The sequence below is a fragment of the Etheostoma cragini genome, unplaced genomic scaffold, assembly GCF_013103735.1.
Source record: "Etheostoma cragini isolate CJK2018 unplaced genomic scaffold, CSU_Ecrag_1.0 ScbMSFa_1395, whole genome shotgun sequence".
In the NCBI taxonomy this organism is placed as follows: Eukaryota; Metazoa; Chordata; class Actinopteri; order Perciformes; family Percidae; genus Etheostoma; species Etheostoma cragini.
The window spans coordinates 9,787-16,385 of NW_023265446.1; positions in this window are offsets into that span (position 1 = coordinate 9,787).

Consider the following 6,599-nt stretch of genomic DNA (forward strand, 5'->3'; position numbering starts at 1 on the left):
ATATATAATACATACTGACCTTTGACCTCCTTACCTTTGGATTTAGGAACCCACTTTGTTCTGTCTTTGCAGAGTGATTGGATAAGAGCATCATAATTTAAAAGACAAATAAACAGGATAAGATCTGGAACATCTTAAAACTTAAACATCCCAACAATGTGATTTAATTTCATGTTTGTTGTAAAAACATAAAATAAACATCAAACACTTAACACATTCTTTCTTACTTGTTACAAGAAATAAATATACAAAAAGCTTTATCTTCAATACAGTTAACTTATTTGGTCATATTGATGGTTAAAGTGGGATATGTTGAGAATAGGATAACTATCCTACTAATTGTAAAGTGATAACTAAAGTAATACTACTAATACTACTATCATTAATATTACTACTAGTAATAATACTACTAATGGCTTACTGGGACCGCCATAACCTTAGAAATGAAACTGAAAAATTGCATTTTGGGATTTGGAAAGCTAGCTACCTAGCTATTAGACGAGACGATGAGTTACTCAATGTTAGTTTTTAATATAGCATTATATTAAAATATATATATATATATATATATATATATATATATATATATATATATATATATATATATATATATATATATATATATATATATAAACATGACTTACCAATAGAAATATGAAGATATTAAATCCAGCATCTTCAACTTCTCTTTAACAGCAAGGAAACAGAGATATAGCGAACAAAAAATCATCATGTGCTTCCTGAGTCCTCTAGTTGTTACAGCCACAAAACCTCTCCACAGTGAGTGTGACGTGTCGCAAATAAAATATGGAAGTGTCCATTGATAATTAATTGAATTTCTATATAAATAGTTTTAGGCATGGAACCAGCAGCCCGCTGTAGCTGTTTCCTGGGTTTGGTAAACATACCCAAGGTGACGGCAAGTTCCACCAATCAGAGACATCGCTGCCGCGCTTGGATTCTGGATTCTGGGTAGTGTAGTATACTTCCCCATGACATCGACATCAACAATCTATCACTACCTCAGATGGTTTAGACATCATGGCTGATAATATAAATCATTATGAAGAAAATTGGAGCCTGTTCTGATTTGCTCGCCTGGCACATAAGCCAAAAAAGTTCTTAAACTTCTGGGTTCATTCGTATTGTTTCCCCCACCGGCTCCGCCCGTGAGCTCCCGGTCGGCTCGTAGACTTTACATCCTGGTTACATCACAGGTCCATAAAAATAGAATAAAGAGTTATGACCGACCTTGCTTGCAGCTTGAGGTGTCCTGGCAGCAGTTTTACCGGCGTCTCTTTAACATCGGTGGCCATTGAGGAAATCCTGTTTGGGTACTTTCATTAATTTTGGGGTGTTGTATTCAATTTTAAAGCATTTGAGGTTCATTGACTATAAATTCCAAAAATAACTGTAAAATTAAAGGTAATAAGTTAGTGTTACATAGTGTTGAAAACATAAAAAGTGACAAACACTGGGAAAAAAGTGTCAAATGTGTTGAAAAAATGAGACAAAAACGTAAGAAAAGTTGAAAACATTGATAAAAAGAGTCAACAAAAGTGTTGATTTTCAGGAAGATAACACAAGGGTTAAGAGTAACAATAATCACAGCAGTGCTAATAATTTTACTGTATTTATTACAGCAGAATGTCACGTAAACAAACTACTGATGAGAGCATTGTCAAATTGAAATACTTCATTTTTAAGTAATCCATTCATTATTTCTTATGATTGTATATATTACAACATACATCTATAAATGAATATGCACATTTTACAAATTTGAAGTGATGGAGTTTGATTTGATGTTTTTTGTAAAACTGTAGAAATGATTGGATGTTTAAGAAACAACCACAAACAACTAAAATCTAATTATCATTTGATTCTACTTTTTTTGTATAATGTGATTCTTTCAATGTAAAAAAATATGTGAGGCGGCTGCCCAGGCTCTGAATGTAGTAACGAGTCTCAACCTAGTGTAAGCAGCTGTGTGATTCACAACATAACTTTAAAAACTGTATCAGCCAATCAGACGCAAGATATCATATTGAAAAGTGCATTATGTATTAGGATAGCCTACTGCTAATTAATACAGTGTGATATCATTTAGCTGTAGACAGTAGGGATGAGCCGGATACTCGGCTGAAACGGGTATACAGTACGGATAAAGCACTTTTGCCGAGTACAAGTATTATACGAATGATGCGAGATAATATCTGTGCTCCGATTGAATAAAAGTCCGCATTGAGTGTGTCTGCGTTCTGTGATAGGCTAGTCAAAGTGCTAGTCACTGCGCCCCTCCCCAACAATATTCTTTGAAAGGCTTGTCCCAGCGCCCCTCTCCAACACTATTCTGAGATAGGCTTGTCCCAGCGCCCCTCCCTACACACACAGATTCCTTCTGTTGTTGTGTCCGACCGGCTGTGCTCACACACACACACACAGAACAAGGAGAAGTGAACAGCTCCCTCCCTTTGTTAATGTTAACAGGGCTTTTCTTTAACATTTAGGGTTTCTTTAAGCTTCAGGTTTGTTTTATACTTGTTTTATACTTCAAACTAGTACTTAGTAACCAGGTGACTTCTGGTAAACGTGGGGTTTGTTCAGACATAGTGCTTGGTTGAATACGACTAGCGTCGCATCTCTGCCTGTCAGAGTTTTTTTTTGTTTGTTTTAAACCGACTGCTGGCTCTAACCAGTTTTTTTGAGTGTCTGAAACTTTCTCGCTGTGTTTCATAAAAAAAAATTAAAAGGCAGTTGCGGTATAAATAAATAATATTAACTGAGGTTTATTGACCATAAATTCCAAAAATAACTGTAAAAGTAAAGTTAATAAGTTAGTGTTAGTGTTGAACACGTAAAAAAAAGCATCAAAAGTGTTAAAAAAGGGACAAAACTTAATAAAAGTTAAAAAAGAACATTGATAAAAAGCGTCAAATTTTTGACGGGCAGGAGTGCAAGAGACTGAAGTGAGCAGTGTGTTTGTACCCTGCGCTGGCGTAGCTCTGGGTGGGGTCCTGGGTCCTGGATGATCCATCTGAGGAGGATCCTGATTGGGGCTCCAGCCCTCATTGCTCACCCTCAGCTCCTCCACCCGCAGAGGAGTCAGACTGTGGAATTAGGGGAGGAAGATGAGTCATTAAAGACCGAGAGTTTTTTTTTTTTTTGTCCTTTTTGCTCCCTGGTCTGGTGCTTGTGTCTGGTTTCTCCCCGGTCCTGTGTTGTGGGTCCTGTCTTCCCCTGAGTGTCCGTAGGTTCTGTTTCTTGTTTTATTTTGAAGTTGTTTTTTTGTCTCGTCTTGTCTTTAGTTTTACTTCCTGTGTCTTACCGCTCTTGTGATTAAATGTTGTTTTCCACCTGTTTCACTGCCCTCATCACCTGCCTCTCGTTACCTTGTGTATTTAAGGTCTGTGTTTCCCTTGTCTCTTGTCAGATCCTTTTGCTTTGTCTCGTCTCCACGTGCGTGACAGTGTTCCTGTCGGCGTCTCCAGTTATGCTGCTGGTGCTCCCGTCGGATGTATTCAATGTCGTGCCCGCCCTGTGCGTCACACAGCACAGAATATAAATATAATGAAATACTAGGATACTATATAAATAGAAACAATATACACGAAATAATACTAGGAATAAAATATTATAACGCTGCTGTAAACAGAGAGGTTTGCATTTAGATTGCGAGTGAAAAAAGTAGTAAAAACTGAATAAAATATCTGCTCTTGATGCTTTACCTCGTCTTGGGATGATGGGAACTTTATCAGGATGCATAATATCCTGATCCATGAAATAACTGGTCTATTTAACATTAGGGGGGTTTAGTTATGCCCTCTGTATTTTAAGGAAGAAAATTTATTTATTTATGAAACATTATTCATTTACAAAGATAATTGTGTCATTAAAGGTTGGATTTTAGCTTATTTTTTGAATTAAGGAATTAAGATAAATTTCCAAAAAATGATTTTTTATTCCTCTTTTTAATCGAACTGGGGGTGTAACCTTATTCTCGCCACTGTAGCCTATACAACAAAGTGTTTAACCGGTTGTCGATGCCCAATCCAACTCTAATCCCCTTGCAGGTAATGGGTGTACCCAACCTGCAGGGACACCTTGGGGGGGCTGGGATTCTCCATCATCAATTTAAAAAATGACTCAAAAGTCCTGAAGAGGAAAGTACCATTACAACCTTGTCGTCTATGTATATGTACTGTATAGTGAAAAAAAGTAAAAAAATAATATAGTATACTATACTATATTATTTTTTTACTTTTTTTTTTAAAAATACTATATTTTTTTTAAAATACTATACTTTGCCAAGCTTTTCGACATACTATACTAAGTATAGTATGTCGAAAAGCTTGGCAAAGTATAGTATTTTAAATTTCTGACAAATTTTGTGAAATAGTATGTCGCAAAAAGTTGAAAAACGGTTGATAGTAACAGTAGTATAGTATGTTTCAAAATTTCAAAATAATTCATATATAGGAGGTCGAAAAAAGTCCTAAAAAGAGTCATAGTATATTACGTCAAAACACTTGTAAAAAATACCCATAGTGCAGTGTGTTGCAAAATGTTAAAAAAGTCAAAAAACAGTCATAGTGTGTGGATTTTTTTATTTTTCATTATTCATAGTATGTTGCAGATGTCTAAAAAATGTAATGTTGAATGAAAGTTGAAAACAACTGAAGAAAGTCATAGTATAGTATGTCTTAAACTTTGAAAAGAATCATAGTATGTCAAAAACTAAAAAATTAAAGTCTTAGTTTAGCTTATAACAAAGTCATATTATAGTATGTCCATGTTCCTCATGTGTCAAAAAAAGTAATAGTATAGTATGTCGACATTTTTTTTTAATGAAGTCAGAATACAATGTGGAAAAGTCTTAAATTATTTTTAAAACGATAGTATGGAGTGTCGAAAAAAGTTACAAAAAAATCATAGCATAGTATGCCGGAAAAAATCATAGTATATATAGTATATCAAAAAAAAATCACTGCAAGAGGTGCCTGGATGGTCGATGTTGTGTGAAATCCCATGGCGCCTTGGTAGGTGGTTGGAGAGATTTGTCATTTTGCCGTTGTACTTGACACGTCCTACAAACAGCGAGCTACTTATTTAGAACATCTCCGTTTTTGCAAAGCCAAAGTGTTCCCAAACACTGGACCGCAATGGTGGATTGATAATTTCACGCTTGTCGGCTTCTCCTCTGCCATCAGTCATGCTGTTTTTTGTTTTTGCGCTGCTGGCGCGTGGGGATGACGTCAGAGATAACCAGTCTGAATCGAGTAACATTTAAAGGCTATCATTAAATGTGCTAAGAAAAAACATCAACATAAAGTCTGACGTTCTTAAATCCAATGTGTTACTTTCTAGTTTTGATACAATCAATTGATTACCTTTTAAGCGATGTTAGATCGATATATGTCGTCCGTAAGGCCAACTTGCTGAGCCCAGATCGATGCAGTTGCATCATAGGAATATAAATCAATACATAAATGCAGTAGATGAATTGTTACACCCCTAATACATTTTTTTTGTTTGTTTTAAATTGACTGGCCATGTCCATATTATACCAACATTTGCAGCAGCCTGAGCCTTTTTGGTTAATAGGAAGTCTTTTTTTTATTTTTTTGCAGCTTTCACTGTCTCTTGCAACTTCATTGCAACAAAAATACATAAAACTTTTAACAAAATTTTTACAAAAAGAAAATCAGGCATTTTGGGCCTGAAACCTTAACCTGAGGGCTAATTAAAATGCCCTGACTCTGATGAGCCTGAAATAACTGATGTCTATCAGCAAGGGACTTTGTCACATTTCAGAAGTGTTTTACATACCCTGATGCATCTTTTAAAGTAGCTAAGCTTACTTTCAAAGTGCTTTGTCAAAATATGTATTAGTGGACCAAACCTAAACTTAGCTCGGCATAGTGAAGCACATAGTGGTGTTTAGGTTGAAGATGTGGGAATAACTCCTTCCTCATTTCCACATACTCTTCGATCAGTAACTTCATGTAAGAAATCTGAGATTCTGAAAGGCTAGGTGCACAGACAAATTCAGTTAGCTCCCTCAGAAGTAATATCAGCTGCCATACAGCATTGCCAGCATCTTCAGTTATGTCATGCACTAAAAAAGGCAAGAGTGTCAGTAGCCACCTGTTCTGGGCTGCATGGCCCTCAAGCTTTGCTCCATTGCTGAGAACAGCTTTTGGTTTATTGCTGCTTTCAGCAGAAACTGATTTGAGTCGGATATTTAGTTTGTTTTGATTAAGAACTGCAAACACATTGCTAAGTCAATGTCTATTACCCCCTCAAATGTGTCATGTGCTAGACAGGGAGGCAGTCCAGGCTGACACACATGGAAGTGAAACAGTTTGTTGCCTTTATTGCCCTGATGCATAGTAACGTCTGACTCACTGTAACTAGCAGGAGCTCTGAGTGACACATGTGAGAGGGTATGACTGAAATGCATGTTACGTGACATGACAATATCTGCAGAAGTACTCAGCACAGCTGAAATTTCTGTAAACCCTCCAATTATGTGGGAGCCCAGGTTATCTCCCATTATGCATGTGACGGTACCTCTATGTCTTCTCCTTCAACAAGGC